Source organism: Heterodontus francisci, chromosome 38 (assembly GCF_036365525.1).
Source record: "Heterodontus francisci isolate sHetFra1 chromosome 38, sHetFra1.hap1, whole genome shotgun sequence".
NCBI lineage: Eukaryota > Metazoa > Chordata > Chondrichthyes > Heterodontiformes > Heterodontidae > Heterodontus > Heterodontus francisci.
In genome coordinates, this window is record NC_090408.1 from 41,829,333 (window position 1) to 41,852,874 (window position 23,542).

The 23,542-nt window shown below is 41.8% G+C and overlaps 1 protein-coding gene across 4 annotated transcripts in view; it reads right to left on the reverse strand.

The window, feature by feature from the left end:
* The window catches only part of LOC137352568 (CTD small phosphatase-like protein 2), an 87,954-nt gene that overhangs the window by 55,265 nt on the left and 9,147 nt on the right, over positions 1-23,542 (reverse strand). For 2 of the 4 annotated variants that reach the window (XM_068018213.1, XM_068018214.1), the window contains exon 2: positions 22,251-22,301. The exons of the other annotated variants lie outside the window; for them this stretch is intronic. The gene's annotated coding sequence lies outside the window, so the exon portion shown is untranslated. The remainder of the gene's footprint in view (positions 1-22,250; positions 22,302-23,542) is intronic. 4 annotated transcript variants of the gene reach the window in all.

Below are 23,542 nucleotides of genomic sequence, written 5' to 3' on the forward strand. Positions count from 1 at the left end.
TGACTGAGACAGACAAGTTACTTTAGACAAAAGCTGCTAGGATTGTTACCATTAGAAGCAAGTCATCAAAGTGGATCTGATTTTGAAGCAAATAGAGAAGGTTGACAGTTCTAAGACACACACAGATTTAGTTATACTGCACTTAATTTCTTGTTAAGTCCCTTCACTTATTTGCACACAAATATTTATGGATGTATGTGTTTATGCCCACATACATATGTAATATACACACATGTACATACAAAAATCTCCTATTGGGATTTTAAAAAAAGATTTTCTTGGTGAGTAGGCAATATCTGCAAGGCTGAAGTTACTGTCCATCACGATTGCCCTGACAACTTGAGTTCACCATCAAATGGACTAGAATCACAAGTAGGTCAGGCTGGGTAGGGGTGGCAGATTCCCTTTCCTAAAGGACATTAGAGAACCACTTGTAATTTTACACAAGCTTTCATGATAATTTTCTCCCCCTGGTCCTAATCTTCAAATAGCCAGATTTATTGAATTCAATTTCCTAACTTACCATGGTGGGATAGGAACTTGCAATTTCTGGCTTCTAGTCATTTTTCCTCGTGCTAGCCACTACACTACTATACCCTGTCAAGCCAAGTTCAGAACTGGCACTTCCTCTCAATCTTAGCCGAGGTAGGAAAAGTCAGGGCAGCTATTCCTCAAAAACAGTTTCCTGCCACATTGGGGCAAAATTTTATATTATGCAGTGTTTGGCGAATAAGTTAAAAGATAAAAATAGAAATGAGTCAGAGTGCGCATGCAATTAACCAATGAGGAAAGAAGAGATTTAATATAGATTCATCCCAAGCTCCCAGATTAGATTCCATACCAAGTCATCCACATTTACCTAAGAAATGCAAAAGATGTGATGCTTAATAACTGATGTTTATAGCTCAATTTATTCAAGCACAGACTTTTCATAACTATATAAGAACTAATCAGGGCAATATTTTGTTAGTTTATTTTGACTGATTCAGTACTGTAGAGACCACAGTCAATACAGAAACCAATTGACAGTTCGATGCCAGTGTTATTAATATAGTGTACTCCCAGCATATTCCTAGATATCCTAGTGTCAACATCCTATTGTCACTCCTACATAGGTTAGAATAAGTATTCAGCCTGCATACCAATATCATTTCTAAAATAAAGAGAGAAATCCAACTGCAAAAGAAGCGTAATAATAAATTCATAAATGCAAGTGCTTTTGCAAGCTTCCGAGGAATAAAAATGAACTACAGTCACACGAAGATGTGTCACTTTCCAAAAATGTTATGCCCACTAAAAAAACTCTGCAGAAGTTGCAGATAGATCTGCAGTACTAAGTATAGTGTTGGAAGATACTGGAATCTGTAGAATTAAGAACAGCTGTTCTAATGGCTCATATCTGACAGCTGAAGTAAAACGGATATGGCAAAAAAGCTTTAGATTTTTTTCATTAATCCATCATATTTTAGTAACTGTAGAGCTGCAGTGCCACAGATGTTATGCCAAAACATCTGGTCTGTCTCTCCCAGTGTCTTGACGTCAGGGTCATTTACAGATGGCTCAGGCTGGAAAAGCTGTGCCAACATGGGGTCGACCATTTGTGCATGTTTTTGATTTTCCTGATGTGACTCACTACAAATGCATAGACAGGAACTAGGGTAGTCTGAAACTGGTTTTTGAGCAACAATGAAAATTATGATTACAACATGCAGGTTTTAGAATAGAGTGGAACTCATTCATAAAAATGTGCGTCATAGAAATAAGTTGCAATCCAGGGCAGGATTTGAGTCACCTGCCTCAGCTTTACAAGACAAGTTTAGACAAGTTGAAAGGAACAGGCACTTTCATTTTCAGAAGTAAACACGATACAGCTGCCACAGACATTGAACCCTTCCCCTGTCATCGTGACAGATTGAGTTGGGATGATGAGTTTTAGGTATTAACAGCTACTAAAACTGCTGCGTTTAAACAGTTTTGCAAAAATGGGGAAGTAGACTTGCCCCATCTGTACACAAACTCAATCAATTAGTATTCTTAAACACTGAGTAGGAGATTTCTTTTTTTTTCTTTTGAGCTGTCTCCAACTTGCATTTTTCTTTCAAACACTAAAGCCAAATTTGAGATCCCTATGACGGGGAATGAGCAGTGGAGCGGGACTGACTGGACTGCTCAGAGGAGAGCCAGCATGGAGTCGATGGGTTGAATGGCCTCCTCCAATGCTGTAAATGACTCTTATGACATGGACACCTCATAACAGTACCAGGCAGTTTTCCAAGGATGTCAGAATTCCTAAAAGTTTGTTGTCATAAGAAACATTTGATGCAAAGTAGTTTCATAAAATCAGTTATTTAGAAAGCTTCTCAGAAACCCGAGGCCTCTTACTCACTCTTGCCTCCCTCATAGACTCCATTCTGCAATGTGTGGGTTTCTGCCTTACAGGTATTATGAGCAGACCTACCCCCACATACGTTAATGAAATTATTAGTAAGCTGATGAAACTTCAAGTGATAGCTAAAAACAAGTCTTGAGAAAAAAGGTCAACATCAATCTAGTAAATATGATACTTTAATTATATCCCTAAATTTGAGGAAAAAAAGAGGAAAAACTTGGAGCAGGAGATGGCAGGAAGGCATGATAACACTCTAAAACTATTGTTTTACACTGGGTCAATGATTCAAAGGGTACTGTATTACTACAGATAACAAATTTGAGTACAGAACCCAGCAATTAAATATTAAAAACTTTTTTTTGGGGGGGGGTTTACTATTCTAAAGGCCCCAATTTTAGTTACCATACTGTATGTTAATTGGCAGCTTGTGTGTAATTCTGCAGTTAAGAGATTCAGAATGGATTCTGGGCTTTCACCCCTTCCCTGGGGGAGCAGGGGCGGGGTAGGGTGGATAGTGGGGGAGAGAAAGAAAGGGGAAAGGAAGACAAACAAAATCAGGATACAACATCAGGATACTTTCGACAGTACCACACCTGAGTTAGGATTATCATTGGCTTCTCCAGGAAGAACACATTGCCTGCCTGTATTATCCACATAGATTATTAGAGCTAGGGTGAAAGACTGTATAAATCTGTGGAAATGTGCATAGCACACTAATTCAACACTTGCATATGGTTTATTCTTTAAACAGAGTGGGGGTGGTGGAAACAAATATTCAAGAACTTAGATAACCACGAGTATGTTTAGACTGTTCTCAGCCACCTAACCATATTTTTATATTTATATTTAGAGATACAGCACTGAAACAGGCCCTCCGACCTACCGAGTCTGTGCCGACCAACAACCACTCATTTATGCTCATCCTACATCCTAGATCGGATGTCCACTAAAGCTACTAAGTATCATCACCTTATTCCATGACAATATGAAAGGCACAATTCAACATGGTGGCTCCTCATCAGAGCCCTTTCCTATCCTGAGTGGCGTGAAACAGGGCTGTGTTCTCGCACCCACACTTTTTGGGATTTTCTTCTCCCTGCTGCTTTCACATGCGTTCAAGTCCTCTGAAGAAGGAATTTTCCTCCACACAAGATCAGGGGGCAGGTTGTTCAACCTTGCCCGTCTAAGAGCGAAGTCCAAAGTACGGAAAGTCCTCATCAGGGAACTCCTCTTTGCTGACGATGCTGCTTTAACATCTCACACTGAAGATGCCTGCAGAGTCTCATCGACAGGTTTGCGTCTGCCTGCAATGAATTTGGCCTAACCATCAGCCTCAAGAAAACAAACATCATGGGGCAGGACGTCAGAAATGCTCCATCCATCAATATTGGCGACCACGCTCTGGAAGTGGTTCAAGAGTTCACCTACCTAGGCTCAACTATCACCAGTAACCTGTCTCTAGATGCAGAAATCAACAAGCGCATGGGAAAGGCTTCCAGTGCTATGTCCAGACTGGCCAAGAGTGTGGGAAAATGGCGCACTGACACGGAACACAAAAGTCCGAGTGTATCAGGCCTGTGTCCTCAGTACCTTGCTCTATGGCAGCGAGGCCTGGACAACGTATGCCAGCCAAGAGCGACGTCTCAATTCATTCCATCTTCGCTGCCTCCGGAGAATACTTGGCATCAGGTGGCAGGACCGTATCTCCAACACAGAAGTCCTCGAGGCGGCCAACATCCCCAGCTTGTACACACTACTGAGTCAGCGGCGCTGGAGATGGCTTGGCCATGTGAGCCGCATGGAAGATGGCAGGATCCCCAAAGACACATTGTACAGCGAGCTCGCCATTGGTATCAGACCCACCGGCCGTCCACGTCTCCGCTTTAAAGACGTCTGCAAACGCGACATGAAATCCTGTGACATTAATCACAAGTCGTGGGAGTCAGTTGCCAGCGTTCGCCAGAGCTGGTGGGCAGCCATAAAGACAGGGCTAAAATGTGGCGAGTCGAAGAGACTTAGTAGTTGGCAGGAAAAAAGACAGAGGCGCAAGGGGAGAGCCAACTGTGCAACAGCCCCGACAAACAAATTTCTCTGCAGCACCTGTGGAAGAGCCTGTCACTCTAGAATTGGCCTTTATAGCCACTCCAGGCGCTGCTTCACAAACCACTGACCACCTCCAGGCGCGTATCCATTGTCTCTCGAGATAAGGAGGCCCAAAAGAAACATTAATCCCATATTCCCTACCACATCCCCACCATTCTCCTACCACCTACTTACACTAGGGGCAACTTACAATGGCCAATTTACCTATCAACCTGCAAGTCTTTGGCTGTGGGAGGAAACCGGAGCACCCGGCGAAAACCCACGCGGTCACAGGGAGAACTTGCAAACTCCACACAGGCAGTACCCAGAACTGAACCCGGGTCGCTGGAGCTGTGAGGCTGCGGTGCTAACCACTGCGCCACTGTGCCACCCTATCTTCATATAATACACAGGAGATACAATACTTAACTGTTAAAATAAAATTCAATACCATTTCTTGTCTAATCATAGGGCACCCAAGAAGCTCCCATCCATTTAATATATGTGATTTGAATTTTGAAAAGGTGCTGAAGCTCTCAACAGTAGCTCAACTCCTTTTAACTCTCCACACTTGAGTTAATGTACATTTTCTGGACATAAGCTCATACTGGATTCTTTTTATCCATATCAAAAAATAAAAATGTTGAGCTGCTGTACAGTGAGGATTTTGTGCTGTTACAACAACAGTTGAAAACACAAAAGCACCAAAGTACTGTGAAGTTCACCACCAATAATTTAATACTGTCACACTTATTGGACTCAGTGACTCATTCAAATTACCACCCTTGACAAGGGTCACTATCAGTCATTTAAACAAAAAAACAGGTCAACCACAATTATCTGATTTTCAAAAAAATGCACCAATAGCAAAACTCTGAACAGAAAATGGTCCTCAGTCTGACCTTTTGAAAATATCAATCACCAATTGGGATGGTCTAGCACTGATTAAAACAAAGCCAGGACACAAATGCAGAGCTTTCCCAGGGCAACCTTTTACACAGCGGGTGGTAATGACCTGGAACTCGCTGCCCACACGGGTGGTGGAAGTGGAGATGATCAATGATCAATTAAGAGGAAGTTGGATGGCCACCTGAGAGAAATAAGACTTGCAGGGTTACAGGAATCGAGCCGGGGTTGCAGGACTGACTGCATAGCACTGTGAAGAGCCAGCATGGACTTGTTGCGCCAAATGGCCTCCTTCTGTGCCATGTATGACTCTAGAATTTTATATTAGTACAAAAGGAAAATAGTACTCAAAACTTGTGGTCTATGCAGAGATTTTCCTCTTCAGTGCCAGCTTGCTACAGCTGGTGCAATGAAAAGCCAATAGAAAGGAAGATCACATTTTTCAGGATCTCCTACAGCAATTCTTGCAGCCCATGATAAGTTGGGTGTGGATGCCATTGCAGGCAGCAAGCTCATGCCCATTACGAACAATCCTTGTGGAACAGTTCCTCAACAGGAGTCATATGAGGAACAGCAAGAGAAGGCGGGGTCATTGAATATTTTAAAGGTGGAGGTAGATAGATTCTTGTTAGGCAAGGGAATCAAAGGTTATCGGGAGTAGATGGAAGTGTGGAATTTGAGACACAAACAGATCAGTCATGATCTTATTGAATGACGGAGCAGGCTAGAGGAGCAGAATGGCCTACTTCTGCTCCTAATTTGTATGTTCGTAAGAAAATGAGGAAAATAATGCATCAACTTTTCACACTAACTTCTTGTATTTTTTGCATTTCCAATACACTATAACATTTGCTAAGAGCTGCAAGGCCAAATGACCAGTGCAGGATAGTTTGGCATTATTTAAAGGGAACTGGATTAAAAGTGAAAGGTAAAAAAAAGAACTTAATCTGCATATACATCTGGTAAAGTATGATGTGGATAAGAACTGCTGACAATGGTCATGCAGGCATTAATAGACTGGCTATGGTCCACCATTTACTGAAAGTACCCACCAGCAAGTGCTGTCAATAAGGATAATCAAGTACAGCACTGGGTTTTATGAAAAGGCATTTGATTACCATGTGAACAAATAGCTTTAACTGACACTCTTCTACATTTCCACAGGGTTCTTGTAGAGTGATGCTCAAGTGAAGACCCGCAGTCTTGGATTGTCATTCTCTCCTTTTCACCTATCCAACTTCCAAAAAGGGTGAGAAAAGTCAAGTCAGCTCCAGCAAGCTCACCCCATCCAATGAACAGTGTAACATTGTACATCAACCTCACTGGGAGAGGCAAATCTACGACAAAGCTTGTGTCCAGTGAAGACAAATTCTAGGAATTTCCTCTGCGACTTCCTACGATAATCAAGCAGATACCAGAAGGCCAAAGTTGTCCATGACACAACTGAATTTAAAAATTAATTGGCAACATTCATATGCTGCAGATGATTATGTGGCATGTTGGAAACTCAAAAAAGCAAGTTTGTTTATCACACCTCTACTGTCAGCATTCAAGAAAAGTTGGGTCCAGAGTATCTTTGGAAGAGAGATTACCTGAAATAGTATGTTGGTGATCACAGGTGTACCATATTCCTGTCACCAAAATCACACTATCAGTCTTTAGGACAAATATATAGCACGATTTAGAGCTATATTTAAAACAATCTGCCATTTTTGCCACTTCATCTTCAAGCAGCACTTTGAGATTACATTAAGCTTCAAACAAGGTAGCTCAGCACCTATCAACTACAATTAATAATGTGCCAATTAACTCTTTCAAAGGACCTGGATGAATATCTGTTTAAGTACAGGTCTGTATACCATCAGGAGTTATAATTACACAAGTTTAATGAATTCCATGGTTGCAGAGCTGTTGGGTGCATTATTAGTGGAATACAACCATTCAGAGCAGAGTCATCTTGGACTGTACTAGTAACACCCTGGGGTTAGAGAAAATTCAACTCATCTTTGTGGAAGTTTTACTTGTGAATATTTACCCAAGAGATTAAGTTGGCAGTGCAAGCTCTTTGCCATCTATTGCAAGCAGCAGCCTGATAAACCACAATGGTAGGGTGCAAGCTACTACTCTTCCTCTCCTTCCTTCTCATTCCACCACCCACACAAAAGCACTCAGAGGATAGCCAGCACTTTCCAAAACAAACAGAAAACCATAGAAGAGACATTCCCAGTAACTATAACTTTATACAAACCAGAACTGACAGAAGCCTGGGTCACTTGTCCAGTCAGAGAACAATGAGTGATGCAGGGAAGTGAGGGAAAAAATATTTTCTGGGTGAGCAAGGCAGAGGAAGAGAGAAAAGGAAGGGAGAGAAAGGGAGGAACCTCAATTCTTTTTTAAAGAGCTGGCCAATTCTTGTTTATAAATTTGCCTGGCAAATTAAAGTTAAAGTTTGTTTTAAAGATGACTTTACTGACAAAATTATAGTAAAAAAGATCAAAAAATGTGATAACCAAGTTGGGTCTATTTTAATTTAAATTTTTTTTCCTATTGATGCATAAATTCAACACTTATTATATATGCAAATTATTAATTCTATCAGAGACACTTGGCAATCTGCCAAGTATTTGGTTTAGAAATGCTGAATTTTCATCTTGCAGCTCCCAATAGTTTTTATTTTAGGCATTTTTTTAAAAAAGGCTCTTCAGGTCAAAGATTGCAGACCCCTGACCTAGAAAGAAAAAGGTACAGATGCACAGGAACACCACCACCTCCAAGTCACAAACCGTCAGTGGGTTAAAATCCTGGAACTCCCGATACCACACGGACTGCAGTTCAAGGCAGCGGCTCACCACACCCTCTCAAGGGCACTTAGGAGGTGGCCAATAAATACCAGCCTTGCCAGCGAGGCTGACATTCCATGAATGAATAAAAACTGTACATTTTTCAACCTCAATCACCAAATTTGGAGCTTTTTTTCCACCTTCCACTGGCTTCTTTAGTAGTTAATTCATTAGTCAAAATAAAAATATCGGACACATACAACTTTACCCAAGTATATCCAATACCAATTATAAAAATCTCAAAACAGATCAACTCCCACTCAGGTATGACTAACATTGATTCTAAAGAATCAGATAAAGGTTGACTACAATAACTGACTGTGCCTGTTAATGTCTTGGCTGTGCCTGACATTTCCAGCTCCAAGTGCAAATTGTACAGGGCCCACAACTTCCATTTGCCCGTAGAAATGGCATCTCTTGTGCCCTGCTTCCAATTTAAAACAGGATGTTAAACATTCATGGTTATATTACCAAATGCACACTAGCATCATGTAGACCTCCAGCCACAATTCTTGACTCTTGCAAATGTTCAAAAACAGTCAGAAAATTTGCAATTCCTAAATATATACATATTTACAAAGTGCACTGCAGCAACTCACCAAGGTTCCTTCAATAGCACCTTCCAAACCCGCCACCTAGAATACCAAAGGGCAACAGACACATGGGAACACCAGCAGCTGTAAGTTCACCTACAAGTCACACACCATCCTGACTTGGAAATATATTGCCGTTCCTTCATTGTTGCTGTGTCAAAATCCTGGAACTCCTTCCCTAACAACACTGAGAATGTATTCACATCACAAGGACAGGAGCAGTTCAATAAGGTGGCTCACCCACCACCTTCTCCAGGGCAATTAGGGATGGGCAATAAATGCCAGCCTTACCACCAATGCTGACATCTCATGAACAAATAAAATCTATTTTTAATGGGAATATTAATTCAGGGGCAAAATGTAAGACTCTAAAATGGGGTGTGTATTACGTCTGCACGCCCAGTCCAATTATCTTATGTACCCAATTCACCAATAGATTACACCTGGTCTCATGGGAGGCAATCATCAAGCCCGAGCACATTAACATGCTACTGGTGCCAAACAGGCAGCCTGCTGCAGATCGCCAATTCTGGGAGGGTAATAAATCGGCCAGTCATCTAACAGGATGGGCTGGGGGGTTTGGGCCGTGAACTGGCCAGTGGTGGGCCAGAGTTTTTTTTGGGGGGGGGGGGGTCATGTAGAATATGTTAATACAAGTGTTATAAAATTACTCTTATATTTGGCTGTTACATTGATCCCTCAAGTGCTGGAGAAACAAGACCACAATATAATTACAGATAATAAAAAGCATTTGGCCCATCTTAATTCATCCATCCAGAAACATGTGGAAATTCCCTCCCCCTCCACTTCAGGATTTAATGGTTTCTTAAATGATACCAGGATTTTCACTACTATTTATCTGGAAGACCATTCCAAATGTTGGTCACTCTTTCTATGAAGCTTCTTAATATTAGTTTTCAATTTACTCTGTACTAGTCTGAACTGGTTTCCACTTGTCCTACTGTAGCTACTTGTTTCCACTTATCCTACTCTAACTAATTAATTCCTTCAGAACTGAGCCATGTTAATGGTTTGAGCAGCTGAATTATATGTGATAGTACAGGCTTGATGGACCAGCTAGTTTTTCATATATGTAAGATTATAGCAGCAGGCTATTCATCCTCTCAAGCCTGTTCCACCATTCAATTAGATCACAACTTACCTGTAACTTCACTTCATTTACCCACCTTAGTTCCACATCCATTAATGTTCTTGCCTAACAAAAATATACTGATCTCACTTTTGAAATTTTCATATGACCTAGTATCTAAAGCGATGCAAGGGAAACCAGATAGAGCCTGAATGCCTGACCCGGAAACCCAACATGACCTGGCCCGAACTCGACACGTCATCGGATCCCATCGGGGTCGGGTCGGGTAGCAGGCCTTTACCCACGTACTGATGTAAAGGCCTGCTACCTGACCCCGACGGGTTCCGACGACACGTGTCGGGTTCGGGCCAGGTCATGTCTGGCTTGCAGGTCCGGCATTCGAACTAGGGTCGGGTTTCCTTTGCACACCTTTAATAGTATCTATAGCTTTGTAGGGGGAGCAGGAATCTGAGGATTAACCAGAGCTTTATATAACTGCAACATAACTTCCACCACATTGTATTCCAGCCCCCTGGAGAGAAAAGCCAGCATTCCATTAGCCTTTTTAATAACTTTTGTACCTGTCCACTAGCTTTTAGTTTGTATAGAAACAAAAATTGAAACAGTTAAAAAGGTATAGGTATTGTCAGAGCCCCTCTAAAACTGAACATCTGAATGTTACATAGGGCTTTCAAATAAACACTTTCAGCCAATATTGCCAAAGTGACAGCTGAGTTGTATATAAATATTAAATTTCTGCTGTATATTAAGGGTTTATATTTTAGCAATGCACCAAAGTTTAAATAAAATTAATTCAAAACATTACAATGCACTTTAAGAGTTGCAGTTTTTCACTGGATTCATACCAGCATTCAGATAAAACAAGAGAAAAAGAAAAAAAAACCCTCCTGTCTTGATTTGGCTAGAATAAGACTTGATCCAAATACTACAACTCTCAAGGTTTTAAACAGGGTCACCTCTTCATCCTATCATATTCTGAACACCACGTTTAGAATAAGATGTGTACACACTATGGATACAAAAATGTGGAAGGTTACAATTTCAGGGAAGAGCACAGCATGCAGACACTTCAAAGCACTGTACAGTAGTAGTATCTTTAAATGACAGACACAAAGCATCAGCTCTTGGGAGCCTTTTTCACAGCCAAATACAAAGTAGCTGACAGTAACCTGGAATCAAATCATGTGCCACCGAGCAAGAGAGAAAAAAAATCATATCAACTGCTTTGTAGAAACTTGCATTTTAATACTAAGAGAGAGTCCTGATGGCCCCAGCAGCAAAACTACCTGTTATAGCTTCATAACCTGAAGGAACTTGAATACACACCAAAAACAAGACCACAACACTAAGCAAACACTGATGATAAATGGACTATCTGCCTTAAAGGGAAATCTTTTTGTTTAATAATATTTGGTGAACACAAAACAGCTTAACAATGCTGTAAGTTCATAATCCTTTAATCATGTGAAGACATCACATTGTTCACACCTGATGTCATGGGGGAAACCTGCAGCAGTAATTTCTCCCAGCTCCAATATGGTTTTGTGGATGAAAGGACACTGATATCATAATTCAACCATCAACTTGGATCTTTAAAAAATATATATACAGGCAGGCTGCCTTCTTAAGTTAGTGAGCAAATACACTACTCAATTTGATATTGAGCCAAACAGAACCATGATAGATTCAATCCTCAGTCTGTCCCTAGTTAGGTGATGCCAGAAATAACAGTAGGGGCATACCAAGGCTCAGTGGGGTTAGGCTAGAATGGGTGGAGTTGCATTGCTGGTTAAAGGGGAAATTAACGCAATAGTGAGGAAAGATATTAGCTGACGATGTGGAATCTGTATGGGTAGAGATGAGAAACACTAAGGGGCAAAGAACGTTAGTGGGGGTTGTATATAGACCCCCAAACTGTAGTGGTGATGTTGGGAATGGCATTAAACAGGAAATTAGAGAAGCATACAATAAAGGGACATCTGTAATTATGGGTGACCTTAATCTGCATATAGATTGGGCAAATCAAAGTAGTCACAACACCGTAGAGGAGGAATTCTTGGAGTGTATACAGGATGGTTTTCTGGACCAATACATTGAGGAACCAACTAGAGAACAGGTCATCCTAGACTGGGTATTGTGTAATGAGAGAGGAACAATTGACAATCTAGTGGTGCGAGACCCCTTGGGGACGAGCGACCATAATATGATAGAATTCTTCATCAAGATGGAGAGTGACGTAGTTGATTTTGAGACAAGGGTCCTGAATCTTAGTAAAGGAAACTACGAAGAGATGAGGCGCGAGTTGGCCATGATGGATTGGGAAACATTACTTAAAGGGATGAGGGTGGATAGGCAATGGCAAACATTTAAAGAGCGCATGGATGAACTGCAACAATTGTTTATCCCTGTCTGGTGCGAAAGTAAAACGGGAAAGGTAGCCAAACCATGGCTTACACGGGAAATTAGAGATAGCATTAGATCCAAGGAAGAGGCATATAAATTTGCCAAGCAAAACAACAGACCTGAGGATTAGGAGCAGTTTAGAATTCAGCAAAGGAGGAAATTTAAGCAGGGGAAAATAGAGTACGAGAGCATGCTTGCGGGGAACATAAAAACTGACTATAAAAGTTTCTATAGGTATGTGAAGAGAAAAAGATTGGTGAAGACAAACATAGGTCCCTTACAGTCAGAAACAGGGGAATTTATTATGGGGAATAAAGAAATGGCTGACCAACTAAATGCATACTTTGGTTCTGTCTTCACAAAGGAGGACGCAAATATCATACCAGAAATGTTGGGGAACACAGGACTTAGTGAGAGAGAGGAACTGAAAGAAATCAGTATTAGCAGAGAAATAGTGTTGGGGAAATTGATGGGATTGAAGGCCGATAAATCCCCAGGGCCTGATTGACAGATTGAGTCGGTTAGGATTATATTCGCTGGAGTTCAGAAGAGTGAGAGGGGATCTCATAGAAACCTATAAAATTCTAACAGGACTTGACAGGGTAGATGCAGGAAGGATGTTCCTGATGGTGGGGGAGTCCACAACCAGGGGTCATAGTCTAAGGATTCAAGGTAAACCTTTCAGGACTGAGATGAGGAGAAATTTCTTCACCTAGAGAGTGGTGAGCCTGTGGAATTCGCTACCACAGAAAGCAGTTGAGGCCAAAACATTGAATGTCTTCAAAAAGGAGTTAGATATAGCTCTTGGGTCTAAAGGGATCAAAGAGTATGGGGCGAAAACCAGAACAGGCTACTGAGTTGGATGATCAGCCATGATCATAATGAATGGCGGAGCAGGCTCAAAGGGCCAAATGGCCTACGCCTGCTCCTATTTTCTCTGCTTCTATGCCATCTTGCTGCCCAACAAGTGCCTTTCAGATTCAGCATTTTAGTAGCATCAAGTATTACAGGAATATAGTCACCTACATACCAGCCCAAAATTGATTGAAGTCTCCACATTCACCAACAGAAAATTCCATTAAAACATGTTACTTTACATTCTTAATACCACCAAACGCAAGCAAATTAAAGGAAATAAGTTCCATTTCTTCTCCCAATTTCTCAGTTACATTTGTTCTGGCAAGGCCATCTGCTACACCAGTGCTTCTGATATGTCTTTTTCCTTACCAAGGATTCCACTGTGACTGACAGGGCCCTCGACTGCATCTATCGCATTTTCCACACAACTTTGCTCACCCCTTCCCTCCATCCCAGAACCAAGATAGGGTTTCTTGTCTTCACCTTCCAGGTTACCAACCTCCACATTCAAATACATCATCCCCTGCCCTCCCCTCCCAGGATTCCAAAGGGACCATTCCCTCCACAATAGTCTGGTCCACTCTGCAATCACTTGCTGCCCTTCCCACAAAACCTTTGTATACAAGAGCAGGAATTGCAACACCTGCCCTTTCACCTCCTTCCTTCCCATCATCCAGGAGCCCAAAAACTCCTTCCAGATGAAGCAGCAGTACTTTCAATTTAGTACTGTATTTGCTGCTCACAATGTAGCCTTCTCTACATTGGGGAGATCAAAAGTAGATTGGGTGATCACTTTACTGAACACCTCCATTCAGTCTGCAAGAGTGATCCTGAGCTTCCAGTCATTTGCCATTTTAATTCTCCATCCCACTCTGACCACTGTCCTCAAACTCCTACATTTTTCATATGAAGCTCAATAGAAGCTCAAGGAACAGCACCTCATTTCTCGATTAAACACTTTACAGCCTTCTGGGCTCATCAGCAGATTCAATAATTTTGCATCAAAACCACTGCTCCCATTTTATTGGACAGTAGGTTCTGGCAATGGCTCTGCTGTTGCCATTTACAACTCCTCTAGACCCATCTTTTGTTTGTTTATTTGTCCCATTACCACCCCCTTTTGCTTTCCACCATTATCGTTTTTGTCATTTAATCACTCCTGCCTTCCAACCTATCACTGTGTCAGCTTTGGCTCAGTTGGTAGCACTCTTACCTCTGAGTGAGAAGGTTATGGGTTCAAATCCGACTCTAGAACTTAAGCACAAAAGTCTAGGCTGACACTCCAGTGCAGTATTGATGGAGTGCTGCATTGTTGGAGGTGCCATCTTTCAGATGAGATGTTAAACCAAGGCCCTGTCTGCCATCTCAGGTGGACATAAAAGATTCCATGGCACTATTTCGAAGAAGAGCAGGCGAGTTATCCCTGATGTACTGGCCAATATTTATCCCTCAACATTACAAAAGGACAGATTATCTGGTCATTATCACAATGCTGCTGTGGGAGCTTGCTCTGCACAAATTGGCTGCCACTAGTGACTACACGTAAAAAGTACTTCATTAGTTGTAAAGCAATGTGGGGCATCCCGAGGTTGTGAAAGGCACTACAGAAATACGTCTTTCTTTCTCCCCTTTGGTTGTTACCTTCCCTCCCCACCTCCCCCCAACCACATTTCTCTCTCTCTGCTCTTGCTTCCAACCTGTTATATCTCTAACCTTTTCCAGTTCTGATGAAGGGTCACTGGCCTGAAGCTTTACTCTGTTTCACTCTCCACAGATGCTGCCTGGCCCACATTTTCTGTTTTTATTTCAGATTTCCAGCATCCACAATATTTTTCTTTTGTAAAGAAAATAAGTGTTTGAGCAGGGGAGGTTTGGACTGGCGGACAAGGGGATAGGGAAGAAAGCAGAACAGATGGTCTCAATCTTAGTGAGAAAGTAGTCCAAGAGCTCTTCATACTTGTTGAAGGTGAGCCTGGAAAGCTTTTTGAGGAGATGGTTGGTTGCGGAGGAAGGAAGCCAGAGAGGGTTATCTTTGCTCTCCAGGAAGACCCTGGGAAAGTGGGCAGGGTACCTGGTGATACAGAGCTAAACAAATTGTGCACCAGATACACTCAAGTCTGCACCCTTGGACTTGGGGAGATAGGAGCCATACAAGGGGGAATGACTGGGGTGGGAGAAAGTCAAGGTTTTGCTCTGTACAATGCCATCAAAAGTGCAGATGCAGAAATATCACAGTGAATGGAGGAACAACGGTGAGGCAGTACAATTGGTTTATAAACTTCAAGAATATGCATTATATATTATAAAGCAGGAATGGGGATGTCTGAGCATTACCAAAGATGACAGCAGGATTAAGTTTAGTGAACTATACTGGTCCAACATGGCGCCACTGTACCTGCCAGCACAACATAGAATTGCTAACCTAACATATGCAGGCTTAGCCCCAAAACACAGACATGGAGCCAGGAAGCTTTTGCTTTGACCCATTTCTAATTTCATAGGAAGCAGGTCACAGCACAAAAGAAAGCTCAAATAATTTCTTCACTACCAACACATGTAGTACTAAAGAGTCACATAACATAGGGGCGGCGCAGTGGTTAGCACCGCAGCCTCACAGCTCCAGGGACCCGGGTTCAATTCTGGGTACTGTGTGGAGTTTGCAAGTTCTCCCTGTGTCTGCGTGGGTTTCCTCCGGGTGCTCCGGTTTCCTCCCACCGCCAAAAGACTTGCAGGTGATAGGTAAATTGGCTGTTTATAAATTGCCCCTAGTATAGATAGGTGGTAGGGCATATGGGATTACTGTAGGGTTAGTATAAATGGGTGGTTGTTGGTCGGCACAGACTCGGTGGGCCTGTTTCAGTGCTGTATCTCTAAAAAAAAAACATGTGCCAGCAGTAGTTGTGCCACAACTAGCCTCAGAGCCTGAGCTACCAGGAGGGAAGTGTTCCAGGATCACAAGTGTCAGATGGAAGAAGGGTAACTCGACTGCAATGCTATCCTTGTTTAATACCCTGTGGCACTCCTAGTTGTGGCTCATATGTAAAGAATGGCTGCTTGGGAAGGTATCAGAGGGTTCCCACCCCACTGTTGAACTGCACCCCAACGAACCTCAGTGACGTCAGGTGAGACTAATTTCACATGGCTTCACGCTCAGAATCTTGAAATACTGTATGGACCCACATATTTTTAGGCAGCATGAGCGACAAAGAGGTTGGAGGCGCATCTTGTAAGAAATGTAATTCTTTTGAGGGGAGGGAGGGGACAGACCCCAATCTGAGGTACGATCTACATTTGCTTCAATGCGGTACTATAAAGAAAAGTCAGTTACACTGAACATTGTAACAAGCTTTACCATCAAGATGAGTGGGAAGGTGAGACTGTAGTGACATCATTATTGCAGCTTCGCTGACTGAAAACATTTGGCTGCCATTAAGCACGACAGCAAAACAAGGTCAGGAACATCAACACCAGATTGTAATGTGAGGGACAGAGTTTCAACACCAGCCACTCTCCAATAAAAAAGCTCTTCCCCAAATAGCAGCAGTGAAATTTTGCCAGCTTTAATATTTATTACCATTTCTGAACAACCTGACAACCCAGATAGTGTAATTTTGAAGTGAAAACTAATACAACTTGTCTGCAAATCCTGAAGTAAAATGAGCTATTCTTATAATTGAAAAATGTGTTCCAGATTAGGGATTCTCCCAACTTTATAAAATGGGGCCCAATCCCAGTGGATCTTGCTATTTTTTCACTGTAAGTCAGTTTTTCCATTTTTGAACTCCCTCAACTTTCTTCTACAGCTTCGGCGGGAAGGGCAGCATAAAAACCCATATTTTCACCAATTTTATTACGCATGTACGCACACACATACACAAAAACGAAAGCAACACATTTACCACATTCTGCAGTATGCCTAGCCATTGCAAAAAGTTTTCATTTCAAATCAGAACCTAAAACTGAAAAGATATTTACTTTTAACTTAGCATTTACATTACTTAAAAGGGTCATATATTCTAAGTCAACCATAAATTATACAACATAACTGCATCAAATATGTAAACAGATTTCTCATGGGTATGCAACACTACGACAGCCTTCTCTGAATTTCTAACTGAAATTGCAGTTGCCTGCATGAAACCATAGGAGAGATGGCGAAAAAGTGGGTCACTAGAAATATGGTGAATTTGACTCATTAGGGTTTAGTGATTTCAGTGCTCTTTCACACTTTAGATTAGGGTTCTGGGAGTGCTGTACAGGCGCCAGCAGCGAATGATTAATCAGAAAACCTGCATTAGATATTTCTAACAATTTTCAAAGCAGAACACATTGTTTTAATTAGAAACACAACAGCGAGGGCCAGCATTATTAGCAGCAATCAAACAACTTACATTTATATAGCACCTTCATCATAGAAAAACATCACAGGGCGTGTAGTAGAGGCTTGAGGAAAAGGGATGCTAAGCCAAAGTAGGAAACTGAAGGGATGCCCAGAGGGTTGGTCAAAATGATGGGTTTTAAGGATGCTCTTAAAGAGGTGGAGGGCACAGGAAATAGATGAACATGGTTGGGTGAGACAAGGAATGGGACCCCAAGAAGGGCTGAAAAAGGAAAATAGCAAAATTGGGCTTGGATCAGGAATAGCAGCTAAAATGTGCACATAAATGCAAAAACTACTAAAAAAACACCCTGTTCTTGGGGGCAGCAGGCTGATTATCCTGTACTTATATCAAATTAAAAACATGCAAAGAACATTAATTTTCAGATTTCTATTCGTGCAACTGAAACTATTTTAATTAGGAATTAAAAAGTGCAATTCTGTTTTTCCAAAATATGTTCCTTACAAGTGTAAAAAGTGCTCAATAGCTTTACCAACGGCACCAGATTTCCTCAGTGAAACTGAGTGTGTGAGACAAAGGAAAAAGCTCTGCTGATCCATAAAAGACATAGAACCTTCTGTTGATCAATATTTCTTATAAACCTGCAGTCATGCCACCATTAATACTATTCAATCGCACAACATCTGGACCTCACCAACGGTCTTTGCTGGGGCCAACGCTAAGAACTCAAGACTTTATTTTGTTATGAATGATTCCTCTATTTGCAGCTAGACCCCCATCCAGTTGTCCCCATGTCACAACTTTATCTGTAGCCAAATGCAAACAGCTCACCCTCAGGCTTCAACCAAATTCTGAATCCATGCTCCATCATTCCAGTGTGCCCTAAATCTCCCACCATATAAAATCTAAGAAAAGCAAGATACCATAAAGTGATTCCAAAGCTAATCTAAACTCAGGGTTCAGATGTTGACCGTAAACCATGGAAAATGCACTCATCTGCTACCTTCAATTCAACTACTTACTACTTGATCACGCAGGTATCCACCTCTAATAACTTTTCAGTAAGCCATGTCCAGGAAAGCTTCTAAGGCTGAATGACAAAGGTGAAGATCATTCACACCATTTACATTCATGATTTTCAGACACAATCTTTCTATCACTATCACATTGACTATGCAATGGTAAACAAAAATTACAAGGAATAATTGTGCTGTTAAAGTATTACTTTAATCCCAGTGTTTGCAAATGCTTACAAACCCCTAATTTTGCTTTTGCAGTTTAACTGAGTCACTGCTTTGTCTCTTCTCGCCACAGTTTACCAAGACTCAATGTAGAAGGACCAAGGTTCCTTGAAACAACAATTTACATTTATATAGTGCCTTTTACATAGTAAAATGTCTCAAGTCGCTTCACAGGAGTGTGATTTGACACCGATCCACATAAGGAGATATTCGTCAAAGGGATAGGTTTTAAGGAGCATCTTAAAGGAGGAGAGAGAAGCAGAGAGGTTTAAGGAGGGAATCCCAGAGCTTAAGAGTGTATACTAGTCCAGCAACATTAGACAATGATATCAGTGGGGGGAGGATATCAGTGGGGGGAGGAAAACACTATTTCCATGAGTTGCATAAGGGAAAAGACGATATCAGAATCATTGTGTTCTTACTTTTAGTTAGTGGTCCACTGCTAAATTTACAAATTTCAGTTCAGCAAAACAAACTTAGATTTTGAGCTCAAGGATGCAACATTTTAAAGCTATTCTACTTTCATTAAGTCCACTATGAAGATAACAGATTTCAGTAAGAAAAGTCTTTTGATTTATTTTTAAACTTTGAATATTAAACTGCTTATATTTAAAGGAGTACATCTCTTTGGCCTCCTTATCTTGAGAGACAATGGATAAGCGCCTGGAGGTGGTCAGTGGTTTGTGAAGCAGCGCCTGGAGTGGCTATAAAGGCCAATTCTAGAGTGAAAGGCTCTTCCACAGGTGCTGCAGAGAAATTTGTTTGTCGGGTCTGTTACACAGTTGGCTCTCCCTTTGCGCCTCTGTCTTTTTTCCTGCCAACTACTAAGTCTCTTCGACTCGCCACATTTTAGCCCCATCTTTATGGCTACCCGCCAGCTCTGGCGATCGCTGGCAACTGACAACTGATCAATGTCACAGGATTTCATGTCACGTTTGCAGACGTCTTTAAAGCGGAGACATGGACGGCCGGTGGGTCTGATACCAGTGGTGAGCTCGCTGTACAATGTGTCTTTGGGAATCCTGCCATCGTCCATGCGGCTCACATGGCCAAGCCATCTCAAGCGCCGCTGACTCAGTAGTGTGTATAAGCTGGGGATGTTGGCCGCCTCGAGGACTTCTGTGTTGGAGATACGGTCCTGCCACCTGATGCCAACTATTCTCCAGAGGCAGCGAAGATGGAATGAATTGAGACGTCGCTCTTGGCTGACATACGTTGTCCAGGCCTCGCTGCCATAGAGCAAGGTACTGAGGACACAGGCCTGACACATTCGGACTTTTGTGTTCAGTGTCTGTGCGCCATTTTCCCACACTCTCTTGGCCAGTCTGGACATAGCAGTGGAAGCCTTTCCCATGCACTTGTTGATTTCTGCATCTAGAGACAGATTACTGGTGATAGTTGAGCCTAGGTAGGTGAACTCTTGAACCACTTCCAGAGTGTGGTCGCCAATATTGATGGATGGAGCATTTCTGACGTCCTGCCCCATGATGTTTGTTTTCTTGAGGCTGATGGTTAGGCCAAATTCATTGCAGGCAGCCGCAAACCTGTCGATGAGACTCTGCAGGCACTCTTCAGTGTGAGATGTACAGCCCTGCTTTTAATAACAGTAACTGTAGCATATTGTGAGCAAATCTCAAACTGCCTCAAACAAAGTTATGCAACTTGTGACAGAGTTCCTTTATCAAAGGGTTGAAAATTGAGACGCACAAGGAATGCAAACTCAATACCAAAAAGGGGAGCTGCATTTCAAAGGTTTTACTGCCCTGTGAGACATTTAAGTTTTTTTGAAAGGTAAAAACTTTCCCCAACAAAAAAATGTCGTCAATGAATCTATGATCATCATAACAAAAAGTAGTGGTCATTTTTTTTTCTAAATCAAGTGTTCTCAGCAGACATTTTCATTTTAAAATTAAAATATCCAGCACACTATTTCCTTATTTATGAAAATAAAATATATTCTGATCTTTTTTTTTTAGAGATACAGCACTGAAACAGGCCCTTCGGCCCACCGAGTCTGTGCCGACCATCAACCACCCATTTATACTAATCCTACACTAATCCCATATTCCTACCACAACCCCACCTATCCCTATATTTTGCTACCACCTACCTATACTAGGGACAATTTGTAGTGGCCAATTTACCTACCAACCTGCAAGTCTTTTGCTTGTGGGAGGAAACCGGAGCACCCGGAGGAAACCCACGCAGACACAGGGAGAACTTGCAAACTCCACACAGGCAGTACCCAGAATTGAACCTGGGTTGCTGGAGCTGTGAGGCTGCGGTGCTAACCACTGCGCCACTGTGCCGCCCTATTGCTAAGAGGGTTTAAGCTGCCAAAAACTTACATTTCTAACATCCGTTAAGTATTCTGAAATAAAGCCCCATTTTTTTTTTTAAAGTATGAACTTTGAGAATCATGGGTCAAGGATAGCAAAATGGTCCCATAAAGGGAAAAAAGTGCAAGAGGCATTGTCAGTGTATTGGCAGTAGTATTTTTTTTTTAAATACATGCCTCGCGAACAACTTGTCCTCAACTATAAAGTCAAAAACAGAATAAGCAATAAAAAAAATTCTGGAATTACTCAGCATGTCAGGCAGCATCTGTGAAGAAGGAAACAGAGTTAACCTTTCAGACTGGTGATGAAAGGTCATCGATCTGAAACGTTAACCCTGTTTTTCTCTCTCCACAGATGCAGCCTGACCTGCTGAGCATTTCCAGCATTTTCTGTTTATATTTCAAATTTCCACATCCACAGTATTTTGCCTTTGTAATAGAATAAAGTATGATGGGCACAGTAAATCATAACAAGCAACAATACTCAATGACCAAGGAAATTCTTTTGTTCTGCAAGTCCAACCACAAAATTCTGATCTCTGCTAGGTAATCAGAGTTGGGAGAAATAATCAAATGGCAAATTGAACAGAGCACCCCCAACAGCAGATAGCAAAGCAGCACTGTGAAAAATCACAAGACCACACTCTTGTTTGGGGAAAGACTAATGTAGCGTGGAAATTAAATCTCATTATAATTTATGTTAAAAAACACCATTAAGATGTTCTGCACATTTTTCCAAGTTTTAGGGGGTAAAATGGAGAGAAGGAACGGGAAGATACTACATATGAATTAGGAGCAGGAGTAGGCCACTCGGCCCTTCGAGCCTGCTCTGCCATTCAATAAGTTCATGGCTGACCTGATTACTCCACATTTCCACCTACCCCCGATAACCTTCCACCCCCTAACAATTAATTTAACATTAACAATATTGTCTGCGACTGAAACCCAAGTGTAAATATAGCCCACAATGATAGAATGAGTGCTTCCTCTGACAGCTGTAAATAATTTGGATAGACTCAATCTAGATTCTTATGGCACAAATCCAGAACACAACTCAGGAGTACAGGCCGAAAGGATGGTAAAGTGGTGTGTTGGTTCTCAGGCTGGTTTCTAGGGTATTTCTATGTCCTTAAAGCATCTATTACTTACATTCATATTGTGAAAGGGAGATCAAATCAGGCCCCGAAACTCAATTCTAGTCTGTAATGAAAATCAAGTGAAAACTGTCAGATCAGTCAAACCAAGTCTACCTGAGAGATAGTACTATTTAATTCTCAGTAGTAACTTTCAAAGGAGAATTGGATAAATACTTGAAGGGGAAAAATCGACAGGGCTACGGGGAAAGAGCAACGTTGTGGGACTACTTAGATAGCTCTATCAAAGAGCTAACACAGGCACAATGGGGTGAAAGGCCTCCTTCTGTACTGTATGATTCTACAGCTTTTGCACCAACATTGATTCATTGCTCTGTGCAAACTGGACATGGATTCAACTGGAGCTCCCAATGCACATTTATTTACCTTATTGTGCCTGCTGCCCCTCCTTTCTGCATGTGAAATTAGAAAGAATTGTTTGGGGAAACATAATCTTGCAAATAAAGAGCAAATACTTCAAATCCTGGATGTCTCTTGTTAAAAGCAAGTATTATAAGTGGTACAGGGTCCACACTCATTTTATCCAAATGAACTGGAAGAGAGACCAGAATATATACATGCTGTATGGTGTAAGTCGTCTGTGGCATGCGACTTTGCCTGCGAGTGTTCTGTCCATTTTAAGATGGGTTTATATTAAGTTACTGTCTTTGCATTGTTCAAGTCCAGGTCCCATGCAACATATCCCTGCAAGTCACAGTAAAAATTCCTGGGCCTCATTGGTACGGAAGTGTTATGATACATCGAAATGAGTTCAAATCCCACCATGGCACTTTGTGAAATTAAATTCAATAAATATGGCAAGTTGTGGGCTGAAAGAAAAGCCCATAAAAGCTGCCAGATAGTCATGAAAAACAGGAAGGGAACTCTTAACTTGTAATGCCAGTCTCACGCTATGTGATGGACTCTTTTAATTTGGGGGATGTTGGCACCATAGATAAAACCAGTATTTATTGCCCATCCATAATTGCCCTTGAGATACAGTTGAGTAGCTTGCTAGGCGATTTCAGGGGGCAGTTAAGAATCAACCACATTGCTGCAGGCAGATATGCCAGATCAGATATGATATCCTTCCCTAAAGGACATTATTGAACTAGATGGGCTTTTATGGCAACCCGGTAGTTTCACATTACTGATAGGAGCTTCCTTTATTTCAGATTTATTTAATTATCTGACGGGGTGAAGGGTGGGAGAGGAGGCGGAGGAGGAAGGGCGACGGGGGAGGGGGGACGGGGAGGACGGGGGAGGGGGAAAGGGGAGGGGGGGGGCGAGGGGAAAGGGGAGGGGGGA